The following is a 22,397-nucleotide window of genomic DNA, read 5'->3' as shown; positions in this document are numbered from 1 at the left end:
GAGTCCACACTCCCTGGCAGCCCCTATAAACTCTCACCCTGTGAAACTATCACAGGTTCGCCATTATGCAAAGTATTTACCCCCAGGTTTTCAACTTTATCTTACTTCACGCAGACACAGAAAAGGTGCTTCCACAGGTTCATGCAGTGTACTCAGGCTCATGGTCAATCGGCACAGGCTGCTTTTTCTCCATGGCTCCAAAGCGGCATCCACTAGATTAAGACCTGGAAGTGTTGTCTTTTAAGGAAAGATGAAAAGAGAAAAAACGCCCTAGAGTCATGTGGAAGGAACACCATACTTTGCTTTTGGCCACTAGTCCACAATTAACTTGAGAGTTACGTCACCCAGGTACAACAACACCTGGGCCCCTGTCCCATCAGAAAACCTTACAGCAAAGATGGTGAGGAACGTACCAGAGCAGATGACGTTCTGGAGAACTCAAGTTATGCAAATGAAGGCAACTTATTTCAGAAGAAGGAGAAAATCGTGAGAAGTGAAGTTTCCGTCAATACCCATTGTTAAGTGTGCCAGATGACTGGCTCTAGAGTGTCATCCTCAAATCTGGGGGCTTTCCTTCCCTGTTTTCCTGGGCATTTTCTTAGCATGTTGCCTATGTACGGTTCTGTACTGTTAACAGGCACCTGCTGCCTCTCAGCAATGGTGTCTGTAATGTTCCTCCCCTACTACGCCTTGTTCATCCCTAGTGGCTTCTTGTCATGAGTCTAATTTCTGGTTTGATATTCTCACAATGGGGCTCATTCTGATAATCAGAATCATTCCTAGGCTTGGTCTCACTGTCTCTGTGTGACAGCCAGACTCTTGGTATCAGTGTCTTGTGGCATATATGTTGGTTTTCTGGGTAATTTTACTCAAAAAAAAAAAAAAAAAATGAAGTGACATTTTGCATGCAACTCTAATATTTGTTTCAAGGCATTCCTATAAATCAGTTTATCAAGATAAACAGTTGGTTTACCTGTGCAAACTTCTGTCAGGACAGCATGTTGCTAATCTGAGCAAAAAGTTCATTTACCAAACAGCAATGTTCTTGTGAAGGCTCACTTCAAAACTCTTGTCTTCTGTCCACAAACCTTATGTGATCACATCACAAACTTTACCCAATCTCAATCAATTTTCATCTTAAAAGAATCACTTAAACCTACCATTTATTCTAGCAAACTCTGGTTCCTGTGTAGTTGATAATTCATACTTAATCCTGACGAAAACGTTAATTCAGGAAATTCTTCTAGCACAGACTGGAGTTCCCTTATCTTCCTCCCTCCCACTATGATCTGGGCTCTTCCAGGATCCCATCTCTGTTGAGGAGGAGTCACTGGGGTTCTGGGAGCCCTGGAGAGACTTGAGACTTTAAAAGCTGAAGATTCTTAAGAAGCTACAATATATATTATTTGTTGTTTTGTTTTATTGATTGGTTCTTGTAGCACACATATGTATGAAAAACTAGTACTTATCTTTTTGGTCTTTCTAAGCAGTCTTTGCAAAAAATAATTATATGCTGGTTGTGTTTGTGTGTGTCTGTGTGTGTGTGTGTATGCTGGTGTATGTGTGTAATGGGGGAGGTGCTGGTTGTACTGTTTGAGAATAAAGAATACATGGCTTTGAAAAGTCACTTTGCCCAAGGCTACATAGTAAGGTTTTTGGGTTTTGTGTGTTTGTTTTGGTTTCTTCAGACAGGGTTTCATTCCCGTTGCCCAGGCTGCAGTGCAGTGGCGTGATCTCGGCTCACTACAACCTCTACCTCCTGGGTTCAAGTGATTCTCCTGCCTCAGGCTCCCAAGTAGCTGGGACTACAAGCACGTGCCACCACACCCAGCTAATTATTTTTTGTATTTTTAGTATAGATGGGGTTTTGCCCTGTTGCTCAAGCTTGTCTCAAACTCCTGGCCTCAAGTGATCTGACCGCCTTGGCCTCCCAAAGTGCTGGGATTACAGGTGTGAGCCACTGCACCCGGCCGATAGTAAGTTTAACAGCTGGAATTCCAACCTTGTGAAGCACTGATAAGAACTGAAAAAAAAAAAAATTCAGACGAGTAACTTAAACATATAAAATTCAAATCCCCGTCGAAGTGTATTAACTAGACGTTACTTATTAAATTTCATTAAATAAATTCCAGTAGATCTAAACATATTGCAATTACATGCACTGATACATTTTTGGAAACTGAACATTTTAATAGCCTTGTTGAAATATAATTAATAAACTGTACATGCCAGTTAGTATAGTCTCAGTGCTGTGCAACCACAACCATAAGATAATTTTAGAACATTTTTACTCTGAAAGGAACCCCACACCCGTCAGCAGCCACTCTATTGCCCGCCATCTCCCTCCACCAGTTCCTGGCCACCACCAATCTACTCGATGTCTCCATGGGTTTGCCTGTTCTAAAACTTTCCTATAAATAGAATTACAGAATATGTGGTCTTTTAAAAATTCCTTCAAACTCTGTATTTTTCCCTAAGCATGTATTTAACTGAATTTATGAAATTTTTGCAATAATTTTAAAGGAAACTTTTGAGTTATTTATTTTCAGAAATGGTAATATACAGTATTTTTTTAAAAAATTCTACACAGAGACAAATCTCTTTGAAAAGCTCAGCTGCTGGAAGTGAAGATGCTTTATCTAAATGGAGAAATAAAATTAAGATGAAGAGACGCTAATTTAACTAGATTTTTGAGACGCTAAATTTTGTGATGGGAAAAATGCAAGACATTTATTAGGGAATCCATTCCTGATCCTGCATAAAAGGGCACACACTTTGGCCACAGAGTATTTTGAAGGGGACACATGATAATATTAAGTATATATATGGGGCCAGAATTGTATTTTTAATAGACAAGTTAAAATACCCAAATCCATGCAGGGCCTAAGAATGACAGTTTTGTGAGGAGCAAGCAAGGCCTCCAGGAAAAGGACAGGGAGGGAAAATGGGAAGCGGATGGAGGCTGGGCTGAGGCCCTGGTCTCTGCTCTTCCCTCCTCCCAACCAGCCTGTTTCTCTTTTCCATTTTTTTCTACCCTCTATGACAAATGAGAGTGTATCAAATTCACCTCCAAATGGGCTAATGTACTTTCCAGGTCTCCTTTCACTTGGTTTAAATATAGAAACAGAGGAGTGTGGAAAGGCACTGGCCCCAGCAAAGCGGGTTGGCTTTGTCCCTGGGTTCACTCTTGCGTACTGGACAGGTCACTTCAGTTCTCGGATTCCTCATTTGTGAAACACAGGCAAAAACTCAAGGCTCCCCACTTTGCTGTGGTGGTGAATCAGTGGGGTAAATGCTTAGCCCGGGACTGGCTCGCTGTACCCTCCACAATGACCACTTGAAGTGGATCCCAGAGGCTCTTTACTTCGCCATAAAGACAGTTTAAGAAAACGAGACTTTTAAATAACTTGTCTGCAACTTCTGCAGGAGATGGTAAGTGCATATGGTGTCTTTCTAAGCTACTTTCAGATGAACCATAAATCTCAATGCATTCTCCTGCACTGGCGGGAGAGGCTGCTAATGCAAGCTCAGCCCTCCTGTGCAGCTCCTAATGAGGCAGGCCCCTTAGTCCCCTCTGCTCCCCAAGTCCAACCCCAGAGCTGGGCAGTTGTTGCAGTGTGACACACTTGGGCACGTATGTGAGACGTCATTTTGAAAATGAAGAACCGGTATTTTTCTTACTTATAAAAGCAATCCTACTTCTCAAAGGAGACGCCTGTCCTGGAGGACCTGCGACAAGGTAGAGAAGAGGCCTTCTCCCCTCATGCCTTCATGGAGAGGCTTGTGTTGCTAGACATGGCGACGTCTGTCAGGAAATGTCGTGTCCTCAGCCCTTCACGTAGGCAGGTTTGATTCAGCGTCCTGGGGCACTTCCTCTTCCCGCCCACATGTGCCCGCGCATGCGCGGTGGAGCTGGCCTGTTCAACATCCGCTAACTGGTAGGTAGCAGGGTTATTGACATCGGATGTATTTAATGTGTTTAATTTTCATTCATATATCTTCTTGGCTGATCTGTCTTTTCAACTATTTTGCCCATTTTAAATTGTTTTTTCCTATTATTGACTTTTGAGTCTTTTTAGATGTGAAGTACAAGCCATTTTTTCAGATATATGGTTTGCAAATGTTTTCTCCAGATCTGTGGCTTATATTTTTTATTCTCTTAACAGTAGTGTCTTCTGACTAGTATATGTGCTTCACTTTGAGTACGTCCAATTTATCAGTTTCTTTTCTTTTAGGGATTGTACTTTTGCTGTCAAATTTAAAATATCTTTGCCTAACTCAAGGTAGCACATATTTTTTTCCTATGATTTCTACCATAATTTCTACTTTTGTATTCTACGTTATGTTTATAATCTATTTTGGTTCCATTTTTACGTAATATGAGATACAGATAAAAGTTAATTTTTTTTGCGTAAGATGTTCAATTGTTCTAGCACCATTTGTTGAAAGGCTATTGTTTTTCCTCCATGGAATTATCTCTGCATCTTTGTTGAAATGAACACACCACAGATGTGTGGGCCTATCTCTAGGTGTGGATGCAGATCAGGTGATCTATTTCTACGTCCTTATGGTAACTCCTTACTCTCAGGCCACCACAGCTGCTGCCGTGCAGAAGAGGCAAGGCCACCAGCGGCCCTGGTATTCGCTCCCCTACCAAGTCTATTCTCCAGGTCTGGGTGGAATTCAGAGCCCAGGCTGCCTCTGGCCTCTTCCACCAACCGGCGGGTTTGCCCTTGTGCAGATAAGCTGAGGACCAACCCCAACACTGGGTGGCTGGTGGCCACAGAGATGGACTCAGCACAAAACTGCTTAGTCCTGTGCTGTGTGGAAGCCAACACCTGCAGCTGGAGGCTGGGTACACTGTGGACTGAGTGAGAGGTGAAGCTGGCTAGGCTTCCGGGTGGGGTGGGGACTTGGAGAACTTTTCTGTCTAGCTAAAGGATTGTAAATGCACCAACCAGTGCTCTGTGTCTAGCTAAAGGTTTGTAAATGTACCAATCAGTGCTCTGTAAAATGGACCAATCAGCTCTCTGTAAAATGAACCAATCAGCTCTCTGTAAAATGGACCAATCAGCAGGATGTGGGTGGGGCCAAATAAGGGAATAAAAGCAGGCCACCGAGACAGTGTTGGCATCCCGCTCAGGTTCTCTTCCGCCCTGTGGGAGCTTTGTTCTTTTGCTCTTTGTAATAAATCTTGTTGCTGCTCACTCTTTGGGTTCGTGCTGCCTTTATGAACTGTAATACTCACCATGAAGGTCTGTGGCTTCACTCCTGAAGTCAGGGAGACTATGAACCCACCAGAAGGAACTCTGGGCAGATCTGAACATCTGAAGGAACAAACTCCGGACACGCTATCCTTAAGAACTGTAACACTCACCACAACCAGGGTCTGTGGCTTCATTCTTGAAGTCAGTGAGACCAAGAACCCACCAATTCCAGACACACTAGGTTGCTTTAGGCTTTGGAATTAACCCATTTATACTGAAGGCTGCAAAAGTTTTTTGTGAAAAATCAGACCTTGGGAATGGTTTTGAGTGGTAGGATATAAATAGTTCCCACAAGCTTAGCATTCCAATAATGGAACACTAGGCATAAATGGGATAAGGGCATCTTTATTTCATAGTAGGCTTGTTAAAATTTTTCTCGGTTCATAAATTAAGGGTAGAGAAAGCACTCCTTGGTGAAGTCCCACTTTTCCTTAGGGATTTTCCTGGGAGAGGGCCGTTTATTAGCTAGCACAGTGGTGAGCAGCGTTAGAGGTTGTCTCTGAAGAAGTTAAACTGGTTGGTATTTCCTCCCATGTGCAGTTCTTCAAAAGCTTGGTCCTAGGGCTGGGAGGAGACAGGGGGCAGGGAATCAAAGACTTGCGTGGTCACAGGGGAGGAGAAGAGAAAGGTCCTGGCAAGACAGTGTGTACATCTAGGGTCGGCTTACAAAGAACGGGCAAGTGACAACACGGAAAATGTGAAGACGAGCCCAGAGTCGTCTTCCCACTCTCTATGTGTTTGTGATGATCCAGAAGTGACGTCTCCCTCTGGCGTTGTCTTCCGATTCTCCATGTGTTCTTGAGGATCCGGAAGTGACGTCTCCCTCTGGCAACTCATCATTCCAACCCAGAGGACCATAAGGGTCCACGGCTAAACAGCTACATGTGTAAAGCACTCAAGATTAGTTCCTGGGACAACAAATTACTCTAAAATATATGTGTTGCCCATATAAACTTGTCATACTGTGGGAAATGGGTACTGTGGGTTCTGACTTACAGCCTAATTTTAAACCTTCTGCTTTAGAATGTAGAGGAAGTTCATAATAAATTCCTAACCAGTTTATAGTTGAGTCTGCTGTCAGGGAGCCTGTTTTCAATGCAGAGTCTCCCTCTGTTTCTAACCCATGGTGAGTCGAGCTCTCTCTGATTTTACACAGCAAATTGTTTCCTATGCTGTTCCTCACTTCTTAGAATCCCATCAATAAGGACACAGAGTAACTGCCTATAGAATCAGGTTCATTGGAGACTGGGTAAACTGATAAAAATCAATCAAACATAGAGGCATCAAAGAGTTATAAAAGAGGTTATACAGGAAGATTTTCAGTTGGTCTCCACTTCTGAGACGGCTCATTTTTTAATACCTGAGACTAAACCATATCATGCTTCTATTTTCTTTAAGTTGCTTTTAGAATTAACATACCTTAATTCATGTCTGGTATGCTTTAGAACTTTGGCTCAAACCATCTTTTTGGACCTTAGGCTCTTTTTCTTGGACTTCCACTGGGACCTGCCCGAAGCCAGTGGACATAGAGCATGAAACGGCTTCCTTTATTTCTCACACCCCAGTTTCCTTCTGTTTGAATTTTTGTCAGTTCATACATTAAGGGTAGAGGAAGCACTCTTCCTCCAAGGGGAGGAGAATTTCCGGTCTCCCTCTGGGTTCTTCTCTGGCGAGGGCCCTTTTTAGCGAGGAGTGGTGATGAGCAGGGATAGAGGTCTCTCAGAGGAGGTTAAATTGGCCCTGTACTTTTTCCTCAGTAATTCCTGAGTTGTACCTCTGCATAAACACACCCAGGCTGACATGGAAGCCTGACTCAGCTGGAATCTGATCTCACCTCTCCTCCCTGTGCACTTGCAGGGACGTCAGGCTCTGTGGGCAGCCCTCTGGGCACCAGAACCTTTCCTGACCCGGGCCCTGGTCACTCTCCCTAGAGGCTTTACTTGGGGGAGCTCCCTACCATTTCCCCAGCTAGGAGGAAGCCAGGCTCCTCTTGGGAGAGGTTGGTGATCCAATCCAGGTGATGGGGTCAGTGGAGACATTCTCTCAAATAATGTATCAGACATAAAGGTCAGGAAGTGTCTACCATTCTGGAACATTGGGAATTGTGATGACAACATGACTGTGTGTACTGGGAGAAGCTCTGCTCCGTGGTCTAATGGAATCTATGGTAGACGAAAGTGTCTCATAAAAGGGTTTTTTACTGAATTTGGAAAATTCATGTGTTCAGCCAGATGAATCAAAAAAGACTTTTTTTTCCTTTTTTTAGCCAGAAGCGTCCATATGTTTTCAGATGCACTAGCAAAGCAAAAGCATAGAAACATCACTTTTCTAAAAGGAGGGCAAAACCACATTTTCTTCCTGGAAAAACTCAAGAGTTGAGAAAGGGAAATTGGACGTGTCATTTGGGATTACACTGAGGCAAAGTTGCCATCTGGACAGAAACTAGCACTGGCGAAAGCAACGTTGCCACCCTCACGTCTTCCAGAAACAGCTCCTGACAAGGCTCTGACCCTCACTCATGGATGGTTTCTTGATTCGTTGGTGGGTTGTGTATTTATAATGGCACAGGAGAACGCTCAATCAACATGATCTCTCGCGAGTAAAGTGAGCATTCCAATAGGTGGTTTAAGCCTCGAGCATTTTTAAAAAGAGCTGGGTGGCTTTGTGCTTTTAGGATATAGCTGAAGGTGGAGAACAAAGAGAGAGCCCATCACTGCAGAACGCAGAGCTCTGGGAGTGAGGATGCTCGGGAGAGAGGCACTGCCTGCTCCAGGTACATTGTGGACAGCACACGTAACACAGGCCTGCCAGGCACTGGAGCAAGGTGATGAGTCTTCTCCTCACTTCACAATCGGAATCCTTCTGAAAAGTCCATCCGTAAATGTGTTTCTAGATTTATTCACTCGTGTATTCAGGCCAAATCTTCATGGTGAAATCCTCAGCAATCTGGCAGTTGGTGGAAAATCGGTATTTTTCAAGTCACTTGAATTGTTCAATGGTCACGAGAAACTACAAGTTGCTTATGTTTAGTGAATTATGTTGCATTCAGTTAAGTACCCAACGTACATATAACCAGCAAGTTTTACAAACCTTTGTTACTGAATCAGATCAAGGATAATGATAAGCTCAGCTGGCACCTTTCCCACTGCTAGGGAAAGGACTACGTTTATATGTTAAATATTTACCAAGTGAAAAGCACATAATCATTCATTTAATCCAGGCAAATTGAACGACTACTATGTGCTGGTTAGAACAGTGAAACCACAATGGCCCTTCTCTCCAACAGTCACATCTGCTGTTTCTTGAGAATGACCAATATGATTCTTTTACAAGTGTTTTGTAATTAAAACATTTTACACAGGGACTTTAGAAGTTCTCATATTGCAGACTTTACTTATTGCAGGTGAAGAAACAGACCCAAAAAGGTGAACTCACTCATAAAAATTTCTGGAAGTTAGTAAAAAATAGTTATTGTTATTATTGGAGTACTTTATTATTGTAACTACAAGATAGTTGTTGAGAATCGAGATAAAGCAAGCTCTGAGACACACACCTCTTATGGTGTAAATTGATACCATTATGTAGCAAAGTTACTTGCATTAGCTAACCAAATTAGTTTATTTAACTAAATTGGCGTTATTGAAAGCTAGAAATCCCACTCCAAAGTATATAAACTCAACTCGCAGCTTTCAACCTTTTTTTAATGATAAAAGCAGAAAACATTTAGTATCATAAGACAAAACACAGTTATATAATATAAAAGTTTTGCAAAACATTAATTTTGCTTACTTTGTGGAATGCAATCTGATTTTCTTTTTCTTTTTCCTCTCCTCTCCTCTTTTCTCCACTGTCTTCCCTTCCCTTCTCTTCCACTGAATTTTATTTATTTAATTAAATAATACTTTCACCACCTATTAAATGTATTTAATGATCCACTAATGGATCAAACTCTTAATTTGAAAAATGCTGCCTGAGAAGAAGAATTGTGCTCGTTGAGAGAAACACAAAAATGTGCAAAGCAATGTCAGCAAGAGGAGAAAAGTGGAACTATCACAAATGACATGGTTAAAAGGAGCAATCATAAAAGGGAATGTTAAATATGAAGGAAAGTTAGTGAACTATAGGTGTACTTATCTCAGATGTTTCTCAAAAACCAAATGAGTAAAAAACAAGTTCCAGAAGAATGTATATAGTGTATCTTTGTTTATTTGTTAGTCAAAAACCAACTGAATAATGAATTACTCAGAAATCATATATATAACAAAGTTATTTAAAAAGAAGGAATGATTTATGCAAGATTTAGAATCACTTTTATCAAGGTGGAGGAGAAAGTGGAGGAAAGATAACGTATTTGGAAAGATAAACAGTGTGAGCCTCATAAGTACCAAAACTACTTCATATCTTAAGCTGTGTGCTGAGTATATTATTTTTTATTTTATTTTACAAACTGCACATTTATATGTTATTTTACATGTGCAATATGGTATTAAGAATAATAAAAGTAATAATATGTCAGAGAGAGATTCAATATTTTAAGTACAATGATGTTCATGACTATGTTAAATAATAGAGTTAAAATTGGTAACATATTAAAAGTGCAAGAATAAGGAAGAGTAATCAAAGTATTGTCTATCCACATATAAAAATTTTATAATTATGTTTCCAATAAAATTAATTATATTTTGCATATACTTTGATATACTTTGCATAAAAAGCATATGCAACTGTATATACAGTGTGATATAATTGTGTGTATATATATTTTGTGTATATATTTATACATATATAAAACATTAGGAATCATACCAATGTGATAACATCATGATAATGATTTTGACTTTTTTTCTATAAAATTTTCAAATTCTGTAATGAGAATAAACTACTTTGTAAACTAGACATGGTCAATGAGTCATTTTAAATGAATCAAATTTAAAAGAATAGCCTAGTGCCCTCTCTGCTAATCCCCACAAAAGTATTAATAAAGTGTAAGAGAAGTTTCTGTAATACATTCCCAGGAGGGTCTTTCATGTAGACACTCCATTAAATTAAGACAAGAATAAACCATGGTCAGCTGTAGTTCAGCCTCCATACTTGGTTATGTCAATTCCTTGGGAAAAAATTCACAAAGTGGAAACATAGTTTTTGACTCCCAGTGCAAGAGAGGGACCAAGTACCACAGGCTAAAAGATCTATTAAATATGTTAATTGTCACACAGGTCTCATTTCTGAGAGTATGAGAATAATGAGTGAGCCATTTTGCCCAGTGAAACTTTGTTAAAATAAAGTTCTTTGTCCTTTGGAGTTATTACTTACCAGCTTCATCTACTGACTATGGAAAATACTTAGTTCTCTAACTTTGAATTAATTATTCCAGATATTATATAAGTACATTATCTGTAACATTTATGTTAAGGTTTTGAAAAACGACACCCAGGAAAATGTTTAATAAAAATTTAAAGTGTAAAATATTAGCAGATATTAAATCCAAAGCAAGTTATTTTATGGGAATAACCTCCTGACAATAGTCTCAATTTTTTAAATTCATTAACAATCTCTGCCTTTTAATCTGAATGCTTTAACCAATTTATATTTATTATAATCATTGATTTAGCTTAGTTTAAATTTACCATCTTGCTGTTGTATTTTTATCTTACATCTTTTGTTTTGTTTTGTTTTGTTTTTATACTTATTTTTTTGTCTTCTTTTGGTTTAGTGAAGTAATTATAAGTATGGTTGACATTTGCACAATGCAAGATTAGGGATGCCAACCACTCCATGCAGTTGAAAATTTATGTATAACTTTTGATTCCTCCAAAAACGTTAACTACTCATGGCCTATCGTTTACAAGGTGAATCATCTCTAAAACAGCAGCAACCACAAGTGTGGAGCTCAATTTACTGTACATATCAAGACTTCAACTTTTTCTTGTAATAAAGTGATTTTTCTTTGCTTCTTGGGATCACTAGTGGCACGTTGTATGAGTCTCATGGTGTTATTCAGTGTTTATGTCATTGCACTAAACACAGTGGAAAACACATGAGAACTGCAAGAAATCACTTTTTCTGTGTTGTGCAATTTACAGGAGCAATGAACTGCCCACATGGAGATGGTCAGTGTTACATGGTGCTTTAAGCAGATACTTAGATACTAGCAAAACTTGATTTCACCCAAATAGCAACAGGAGGTGGCTACAAAATTATTACAGCAGTACTGTATTTACTAGAGTCAATTTTATGCAGTTATAATACCACATCTTTACATTTGTTTACATTTATCTTGACTGTGAAGGGTATCATGTATGGCTTGTAGATGTTTGCATACATAAGTTTTGATAAATTTTAGCTTTTTGTTATAGATTTGTGTATATTTTATGGTAGTAAATGATAAAATAGACTAGTATTTACACATATTTTGTGCATTCATGAAATACTTAACTTTTTCTTAAATTTCTCTTTTCTAGGTGACACAGTTTGTGAGTTTTCCCAATTATTTCAAATCTTCAAAAATATTCTAATATGTGTATTTTAAAAAATGTATACAGAAGGGAACCTGCACAGTTGGAACCCGTGTTGTTCAAAGGTCAGCTGTATTCCATTTTATTTCCCTTATGTGATTATAAACTGATTGTGCAGAATTATGTTATAGATATTTCTATGACTACAAGGTGTACCTCCACTTGTCTCAGTCAATCTTGAATCAGTATTATGAAATGTAGGCATTACACAAGATGTTTTCAGACTTTCCATGTGTTTGACTAGTACATATAAAATAAGCCTTCCAATGCAGTGCTCTAGTTTTTAAAGTCAATTCACTTTTAGAAAGAATTTGGAAAGAGAAAAAACAATCTTTTATATTTATGCATACATTTACTCTTATTTGACTAGTACATATAAAATAAACCTTGCAATACAGTGTCCTAGTTTTTAAAGTCAATTTACTTTAAAAAAATAAGAGAAAAATCAGTCTTTTACATTTATACATACATTTACCAGTTCTGGAATTCTTTCTAAGGATTCTGGATTCTACCTGTTATGAGTCCCCTTTAGCCTGGGGAATCATCTCTTCCACTTCATAAAATTCAAGCCTACTGGCAAGAAATTGTTTCAGCTTACATTATTTGAAAATGGTTTACTTTGCATTCCTCCATTTTGAAGGATAATTTTCCTGGCAATAGATTCTAAATGGACAGATGTTTTCTCCCTTTCTTTTCACATTAAAAAAACAATCCTTATCTGTAAGTGATATTTTCTCTGGCTGTCTTCAGGATTTCCTTTTCATCTTTCGTTTTTCACAGTTTATGATGTGCATAGTTGTGGAATTATTTGCATCTATCCCCTTGGGGCTTCGGTGTCTTGTACCTGTCCATTGCTTTTCATCAGATTTGTGACATTTCCACTTTTCTTTCTTCAGATGGTTTTCTCTTCCCTACTCTCTCCTCCTGATGACCTGATTACATGTATGTTGGGCCTCTTGACACTGGCACACAGCTCAGTTTTTATTCATCTTTATTTTCTAAGCTTTAATTTACCCAGCTTCTACAGATAGACTTTCAAATTTAATCATCTTTCTTCAGCATTCTCCATTCTGCTGTCAAGCCTATCAATGTATTTTTTGGATTTCAGATGTTACAATTTTGTGATCTAGAATGTCCATTTGGTTCCTTTTTCTAACTTGCTTTTCTCTGTTCTCATTCTTCATCTGTTCACTTGTTCCTTCCTTTTCCCCCTATAAATACTTGAATATCTTTATGATCATTATCTTCAAACTTCTATTTGCTAGCTCCAATTCTGGAACCAGAAGAACATTCTGTTCGTGTCTTTTTTTTCCTCTTGTTTGTGAGCCTCATGTCACTTTGCACACCTCCGAATTTTTCATGGTGTATAAAGCATTGTATATAGAAGGGCATTGAAATATTCTAATGTTTTGTGTTTATCTTATTTCCAGAGAATGTGAGCTCTTTTCTGTGTCTGTGGAGTAAAATGAGGAAGTAATCATCAGGTTTCACCGAAAGTCATGTTGAACCAGTGCTACACTGTTACTTTCATAAGAATGAATTTGCCTGCACTGAGGCCAGCCTCAAGCCTTCCACATCCCCACTGTGGCCCCAGTGGAAGGACTGGTCTATTATATTTTCATAGTAGAGTGTTTGATCCAGAAAGAGGCTGGCTTCAGCTGTATCAGGCCCTCAGTTCCACACACCATGAGAATAAGCAAGACTCTGCAAATTCTGATTTTCAGTTTCTACTTTACTTACTTTTTCTTTTTTCCTTTTTCCATAAAGTTGATGTTGTGCCATGGATAATATTCAGCATAAACAAATTATTGTTTCATTTGGTAATCTTCCAGATTCTAATCCATCCCACCATGTCCACCATTGCTAATAGCTTGGCTGAACTTACCTTGACCTTGGAGAGTCTAGTCTTCTTTAAAAGGCCTCTCATGCTGCTTCCATGATTGAGAGACCTGTGTTTTGTCCCCTGGAACTGCCATGGCTCTCTGATCATCTACAAAGCGTTTCTCTTGTCTAAATCAGTTCAACAATGCCTTTCTCTTTTCACCATCCATGAATATTCTCATAGAAAAGGATAGCTATTATACATCCATTCTTCTTTTCATGTTTGTTGTTCTTTCCACAATCATGCATTACAAGTATATATTGTTTTACAGTATCAATGCGTAACATAAGAGCATATACTAACATTAAAAATTATATATAATAAAATTGACCTTGAATATAGGTGATGGTTCTATTCATCTTGTTTTATGTTTACTACTCAGAATACTGAGCAAAATTTAATACGTTTTGAATTGTCTGTACAATGTTAGTAGCTCTAGACTCTGTGAGGTTGGCAGGTGATAACAGAGTGTTGTTTTCTATTAAAATAGACTCTAAATAACTATCCGTGAGCATGAGTGTGTCAGTATTTACCAAAGCAGCTGTGGCTGTAACTCCGTTTGTTAGGTCGCCATGGTGATAAAGTTGAGATTGCAGTTTCATCACGTGGGACCAATTAGTTTCACCCTGTTCTCCAGTTGCGCATGACATTCCCCTTTCTACTCACTTGGCTGACTTCACTGAAGAGACACTGAGTGACAGAATGCAGATAGATCAGCACACATGTGTCTGTGACTCATGCATTGGCGCACGCGTGTCTGTGGCTCATGCGTCGGCACATGCGTGTCTGTGGCTTGTGCATTGGCACACGCGTGTCTGTGGCTCGTGCGTTGGCACACGCGTGTCTGTGGCTCGTGCGTCCGCACACGCGTGTCTGTGGCTCATGCGTTGGCACACGTGTGTCTGTGAATCATGCCTGCTCACATATGTGTCTTCATACAAATGATTATGTTTATATAAATACTGATATTATGCAGATATTATTGCTACATAAATTTAGTTGAAGTTCGATGGTTGGCAAGGAAACTGCTCAGTGACACAAAATATAGCCCTTTAGTCCAGAGAAATATGTTTTTGTATTGTCAAATCATGTTTGTATTAAAATGCCCGGAGCTTCATTCATAGTAGGCTTTCCTCACATATTGTGGAATTGATGTTGTATCTCTAAACATGGACACTTATGATGAGGTAATTATTTCTATTTGAAAAGTTATTTTAAAATACTTGCTGAGCTTTTTACTTGATTAGCGCTAAAATGATGAAAGTTACTATAACTTACAAGCTAGCATAACTCATGTGCTGCAAAATCCCTCAAGAATGACAATATGCAGATATTTCAACTGAACGTTGCCTTAAAAAATTATGGCAGAAATTTAGAATACCTGTTATGCTTAGAATGGAATGGACATAGGGGTGGCTTTTCCACCTCGTCTTTGGCGTTTTTGAAGATGCTAAGTGCTGCACAACAAGACTGATAGAAGCTCACAAACTGCTGTGTAGTTTTTAAAACATCGTAATGGTATCTCTTTCTCTCTTCATACACATGGACACACTTCTATACACACGGACACACTTCTATACACACAACTTTAAATTAAATAGAAATAATCCTTTTTAGTGTATTGTAATTATCATTAAAATTAAAAACAAATATTCTATGCAGACATACTCAGAAATAGTCCCAAACTTTAACCCTGAAAAAATGACTATACGCTTTACATATAAAATATTTGCAAAAGTTCATTGAGAAATGATTATCCTTAGACTAGACTGTAGCTTTAATGGCTCTGCAAGTGACTCAAGTGGCAAAGAGAGAAATCAAACCCACCTCCCAAAGCTTTTTCCAAAAATGAGAATAAAAAATGAGACTGTTATCTTCCATTGAGTATTTTCTACTGAGTCCTGTTTTGTTTCTGTTTCTTCCTTGGGCTCCTTTGGCTTTATTTGTTTTTAAATTTTTGCTTTGCTTTTTGATGTCATGAATTTTTTGTTTTGTTTCTGTAAAATGTATGATCTACGAACACATCTAATTTTCATATCAAAGTTACCATTTCTGAAGTAACACTGCACCTTTCTTACATGAATCTTTGAAATAAGAAGTATGTGATCAGTTAGCTTTTTCGGTAATCGTCACTAGGTAATTTAGTAAATTCCATCATCCTGGGAGATAAAATAGTATATTTTCCCATGTCTTGAAAAAAAAGGGGAGCAACTTGTGAATATGTTTAAGAAAATAACTGATATTTTAAAAATCATTCTATCACTGATCCATTTTGTTATGACTATGAGGCTTCCTAAGTATCGTCTGGAACCTGTATTAGATTAAGAGATAGTTAAAATGCACTGCATAAGAGAAAAATAGAAATTTTAAAGATTGAGGGAAAGGACATTGGAGGAAGTTAAAAGGCAAGGAATCCCAGTACGTGATTATCATATACATTCCACGTTGAAAAGGGAATTAGGAAAAGTTTACTTCTAGGTGCAAAGAGGTCTGCTATTCAGTGTTAAAATATCCAGCTTTAATGACCTGCTCAGGTGGGCTGTAATATACCCCACTGATGAGTCTGTAATGAGCATGTGTTATAGGAAAACAGAGTGTGCTAGGAAGTTATCATGGGCTGTAATACACCCCACTGATGAGTCTGTAATGAGCATGCGTTATAGGAAAACAGAGTGTGCTAGGAAATTATCATGGGCTGTAATACACCCCCACTGATGAGTCTGTAATGAGCATGCATTATAGGAAAACAGAGTGTGCTAGGAAGTTATCATGGGCTGTAATACACCCCACTGATGAGTCTGTAATGAGCATGCGTTATAGGAAAACAGAGTGTGCTAGGAAATTATCATGGGCTGTAATACACCCCCACTGATGAGTCTGTAATGAGCATGCATTATAGGAAAACAGAGTGTGCTAGGAAGTTATCATGGGCTGTAATACACCCCACTGATGAGTCTGTAATGAGCATGCATTATAGGAAAATAGAGTGTGATAGGAAGTTATCAAGGTTTTGAAAGAGGTGATATATTACAGAGACAGGAGACAGAGTGATGAAAGCACTGAGCATTGGATGTTAAGGTCAACAGTAGATTGGATCAGTGGAGCCCAGCATGGCAGTAAGTGGTGGAGCTGGCATTCAAGGGTTTGGGAAGAACCAGGTCATGAAGAGCCTTTTGTGCTGTTGACTGGGTCGGCCCTTGTGATTCTGACAGATCATGGAGATGTATCTATACAAACACAAGTTGAGAGAGACTAGATTGGGTTGGGGAGACATATACCCAACACACACACACACACACACACACACACACACACACACACACAATCTCTGCCAGTTTGGGCTGCTATAACAAAAACATGAATTTATTTTCCACAATTCTAGAGGCTAGAAATTCAAAATTAGGGCGCCAGCAATGCCAGGGTCTGTTGAGGGCCTTATTTCTGGCTTGCAAAGGGATGCCTTTTTTCTGTAACCTTACATAGTGGAGAGAGAGAAAGAGAGAGAGAGAGAGAGCTGTGATTGCCTTCCAAACACACTGATCCCATCATGGGGGCTTGGCTCCAGTCTTATGCCCTCATGTAAACCTAATTACCTCCTAAAGACCGCGTTTCCAAATACCAGTATATTGGGGATTAGGGCTTCAACATCTGTATTCTAGGGGGACACAAGCTTTGGGTTCATAGCATTTCACCCTGTCCCTCCAAATTTTGCATCTTCTCACTTGCAAAATACATTCATTTCATCTCAACTGCTTTAAAAATCTGAACTTGTTTTATCAGAAAATCTAAATTCCAAAGTCTAAAGCTTCAACTAAATAACCTCTAAATCAGATTTAGGTGACACATGAGGTAGAATTTATCCCAGGCAAAATTTCTTTCCAACTATGAGGATGTGAAACCAAATAAGCTAAGTGCTTACAAAACACAGTGGTGGAACAGACATAGCGTGGATATTGCCCTTCCAAAAGGGACAAACAGAAGACAAAAATGGAGTAATGGGTACCAAGCAGGCCCTGGTGAAGTAGAGGCCCAACTTTTGGTCCACTGGGGCATCAGACCTATCTCCACAGCTCTGCTGGGCAGGGGCCACGCTCCCAGGACTCCGGTGTGTGATGGCCCTGCCCCTAGGCTGCAAGTGACCTAATCTCCACAGCATTGGGTATAGACTATTTTGTTTCTTAAGACCCAGGTAATATCCCCCCTCTTTTAAAGCTAAAGAGGCAGCCCTGGTAATCTCTGAATTACTATTTGGGTCATTCTTCCCTTTGCTTGACGAATAATGCACATTGGCAGCTAAACAGCTCTATAGCCCTATCCTGTGATTGCAAATTCAATGGTCTTCCTTCGTTCTGTTCCATCTCTGTCTCCTTCAGTTAAAATTGGCAATTTTCCTGGTAGTGCGGTTGACTAAGTCCAGAGTTCATGTCCACACTAATCTCTATCAAATACTCAGTATGCCACACCTCGAGTGTTCTCTTGTTGACATGCTTTTTTATTTTTTGTAATATGTACAGGTTTAGAATTTCCCAATCTTTAAATTCTGGTTCCATTTTGCTTAACAATTCAATCTTTATTTCTTTCTTCTTGCATTTTACTATCATCAGTCAGGAGGAACTAAGCTACTCCTTCAACACTTTTCTTAGAAATCCACTCAGCTAAATATTCAATTCCAATACGCAGAAGTTCTACCTTCCACAAAACATTAGAACATGAACACAACCCAGCAAATTTCTTTGCCACTTTGTAACAAAGATCCCCTTTATAACACGTTCTTCATTTTCTTCCTAAGAACTCCTCAGAAGAGTGTTTATTAGCAATATTTCTATCAACATCCTACATGTGATTACATTTTATCTCTAAGAAGAGGGAAGTTTTATCCGCAGCCTTCTTTTCTTTCTTAGCTCTCAGCAGAACTGCCATCAGCAATCCTTTTGGAACAGTATCAGCTTTTTCTAGCATGGGCCTGAAAACTTTTCCAGCCTCCACTCATTACCCAGTTCCAAAGCTTCTTCCACATTTTTAGATACTTGTTACAGCAGAACTCTCATCTGATACCAATTTCTGTTTTAATCAATTTGGGCTGCAGTAACAAAAAATGCCATAGACTGTTGGCTTAAACAATAGAAATTTATTTCTCACACTTCTAAAGACTGGAGGTCTGACATCAGGACACCAGCATGATAAGGTTCTGATGAGTGCCCTCTTTCAGGTTTGTAGACAGCTCCCTTTTGCTCTATCCTCACATGGCAGACAGAGAGAGAGAGAGAGAGAGAGAGAGAGAGAGAGAGAGAGAGAGAGAGAGAGCTCGGATCTCTTTATCCCCTTATAAAGGTACTAATTCCTATGAGGGAGGCTCCACTTTCATGATCCCATCTAACCCTAATCACCACCCAAAGGCCCTACCTCCAAATATTATCATACTGGGGTACTGACAATTTGAACCTCAGTCAACATATGGATTTTGAAGGGGACACAGACAAAAACATTTCCTCCCTTTCTCTCTCTCTCTCCATACATGCGCGCACACACATATATACACACACATGGACATATATATACACACACACATATATATATGTATATACAAACACAAACATTTCCTCCCTTTCTCTCTCTCCATATGCATGCACACACACACACACATATATACACACATGCACACATATATATACACACACATATGTATATGTATATACAAACACAAACATTTCATCCCTTTCTCTCTCCATACCCACACACACACATATACACACACACGTATATACAAACACAAACATTTCCTCCTTTTCTCCATACACACACACACACATATACACATACACGTATATATATACAAACACAAACATTTCCTCCCTTTCTCCATACACACACACAAACACACACACATATATACACACACACATATATGTACAAACACAAACATTTCCTCCCTTTTTCTCTCTACACACACACACACACACACGTATATGTACATGTATATTGTTCCATTTTGCTTAACAATTTTGTCTTCAATTCATTCCCATAAATAAATTTTGGTTTCTTTTTTCTTAACCAGAAAAATGAATATTAACATTTTTTCCACTCTTAAAGGAACGTCAAAGTCTCTCTAGTGTTGTAATATGTTAGAATATTCAAGAGCCTTTTCAGGACACAGTCTATTGAAACATTTTACAGGAATTTAGATCATTGCACTGAGCATTTAGGAAAATGACCAGATTTTTCCTGAGGTGTCACTGAGTCTCTGGAACAAATGGCATTCCTTAAACATTTCTAATTGGCATTCCATTTAAAATAACAGGACCTAAATTTGAGCAAGGCTGCCATGGACATTGGCACTACCCTGCTCATCTCTCAGCCTCTTCTGAATATCTTCCCTGCCTATGATTAATTAAAGATAATTGACAGACTTTAGAACAAGGATAATTATCAAAGAAAAGAGGTGCATTGCCCTGCCCAGTGACCCAGCAGGAGACATGCCTCTCTGTACTCTTGAAGACAGGCTCATCAAACTTAGTCCCACTGCAAATCTTAGAGTAACTGTCACCCAATTTCAGTCCTACTTAGCTACAGCCCAGGGCAAGACCTGCCCACCCAGAGATCTGACCAGTAACCCAGTGGGAACTACATCTGCCTGTGCACTTGGTGGCAGGTAATCTATAGACCTAACCGTTGACTTTGAAATGAACCTTTGTCCACCAGCCCTGTGGACCAAGGTGCCAGAAGCAGTCTGATTCATCCATAAACCAAGCAGGATCCACGCTTGCCAGAGTCCCTGATAACAGGTCTGCAAACTGCAGAACCTACTTCAGACCTAGCAGTGGTCACCAAACCTGCCTCAAACTCTCCTTTACTACAATCCTAGAAGTAATTCCATCCACCCAGGAAACTGGCAGAGAAAGGTCTTTACTTGCCAAAAACCAATCTTTAAAGACTGGTAGAGGTGTTTATTCTTTCAAAAGCACAGTAACCAGTAGAAGCTGTATGAATCTCAAGAAATCACACAAATAAGACACCACCAAAGGAATCTAATGAAGTTCCACTAACCTATCCCAAAGAAATAGAGACTTAGAAATTATTTGACAATAAATTCAAAATAATCACCTTAATGCAGCTTAATGAGGTATAAAAACCACATCTATACAACTAAACAAAAATCAGAAAAACAATGCATGGATAAAATGAGAATAAATAAACCAAAACCATAGAAAGAACAAATTAGAAATCCTGGAACTGAAGAATACAATGACAGACTGAAAATTTAATGGAGACCACAGCAGACTCAGTAATGTAGAGGAAAGACTCAGTACACTTGAAGACAGGTTCTTTGACATTAGCCAGTTAGAGGAAACAACAGAAAAAAAATTTGGAGAAAGCATGTAAAGCCTATGGAACACCATCAAACCAACAAATATAAACATTATGAAGGTTCCAGAAGGAAATAAGAGAGAGAAAGGGACAGGAAACTTATTTAAGGAAATAATTGGTGAAAACTTCCCAAATTTTGGAAGAGATATGGGCATCCAAATTCACGAGGCTCAAATATTGCCAATAAAAAAATCCAAAGAAAATTACTCTGAGACACTTTATATATAAACTGTTAAAACTCAAAGACAAAAATAACTTAGAAAGAAGCAAGAGAAAAGTTACTCATCCACATACAAGAGAACTGTCACAAGGTTATCAGCAAATTTTTCAGACAAAATTTTGCAGGTGAGGGGAAAAGGGATAACACATAATCGTTTTAATGTGTTGGATTTAAAGAAAAACTGCTAACCAAAAGCACTTTACCTGAAAAAGACTGACCTTCAGAAATGAAGGAGACATGAAAACATTCCCAGACAAACTAAAGATGAGGGAGATCAATCATCACCACGAAACATGCCTTAGGTTAAATGCTAAAAAAGGTTCTTCAAGTTGCTTTGAAAGGATGGCAAGTAACAACGTGAAAACATATGGAAGTATAAAACTCACTTTAATGGAAAGAATATAGTCAAATCAGAATACTCTGTTAGTGTAATGGAGGTGTATAATTACTTTTACTGTAATAAAAATGTTTAAGATAAAATTATTAAAATAGCTACTATAATAATTTGTTAACGAACATACAATATATAAAACATGTAAATTGTGATATCAACACCATTAAATGTGAAGTGAGAAGTGAAATGTAGAGTTTTTATATGTAGACTACTTATAAGTTGTTTTATTTACCTCATGGTAATCACACACTTAAAAAAATCACAGTAGATACACAAAAGAAAAAGAGAAGAGATGCAAACATATCACTACAAGAAAAATCATCAAATCATAAAGAAAAACAGCAAGAGGGAAAAGTGAAACAAAGATCTTTAAGATAGACAGAAAACAATCAACAAAGTGGCAGTGGTAAGTCCTTACATGTCAATAACTACTTTAAATGTACATGGATTGAATTCTCCAATCAAAAACATAAGTGGCTAAATGAGTACTTTTTAAAAAATTCAACACTATGGTACCTACAAGCGACTTACTTTAACTTTGATGGCACATATCAGCTGGAAGTGAAAAAATGCAAAAAGATATTCCATGCATATGGCAACCAAAAGAGAGCAGGGGTGGCCATACTTGTACAAAACAGAATAGACCTTAAGTAAAAAATATCACAAGACACAAAGTAGTCATTATATAATAATAAAGAGATCAATTCATTAAGAGGCTATAACAACTGTAAGTACATATGCACTCAACATTGGA

The 22,397-nt window shown here is 38.6% G+C and overlaps 1 long non-coding RNA gene across 1 annotated transcript in view; it reads right to left on the bottom strand.

Annotated features, from left to right (window-relative positions):
* The window catches only part of LOC115896962, a 39,878-nt gene extending 32,529 nt beyond the window's left edge, over positions 1-7,349 (bottom strand). The window contains exons 1-2 of the long non-coding RNA XR_004056913.1: positions 7,225-7,349; positions 106-224 (exon numbers count right to left, since the gene is read on the bottom strand). This is a non-coding gene — a long non-coding RNA (uncharacterized LOC115896962). The remainder of the gene's footprint in view (positions 1-105; positions 225-7,224) is intronic.
* Between the last annotated feature and the right edge of the window lie 15,048 nt (positions 7,350-22,397).

Source organism: Rhinopithecus roxellana, chromosome 4 (assembly GCF_007565055.1).
Source record: "Rhinopithecus roxellana isolate Shanxi Qingling chromosome 4, ASM756505v1, whole genome shotgun sequence".
In the NCBI taxonomy this organism is placed as follows: Eukaryota; Metazoa; Chordata; class Mammalia; order Primates; family Cercopithecidae; genus Rhinopithecus; species Rhinopithecus roxellana.
This window is presented reverse-complemented; position numbering and strand designations above follow the sequence as displayed.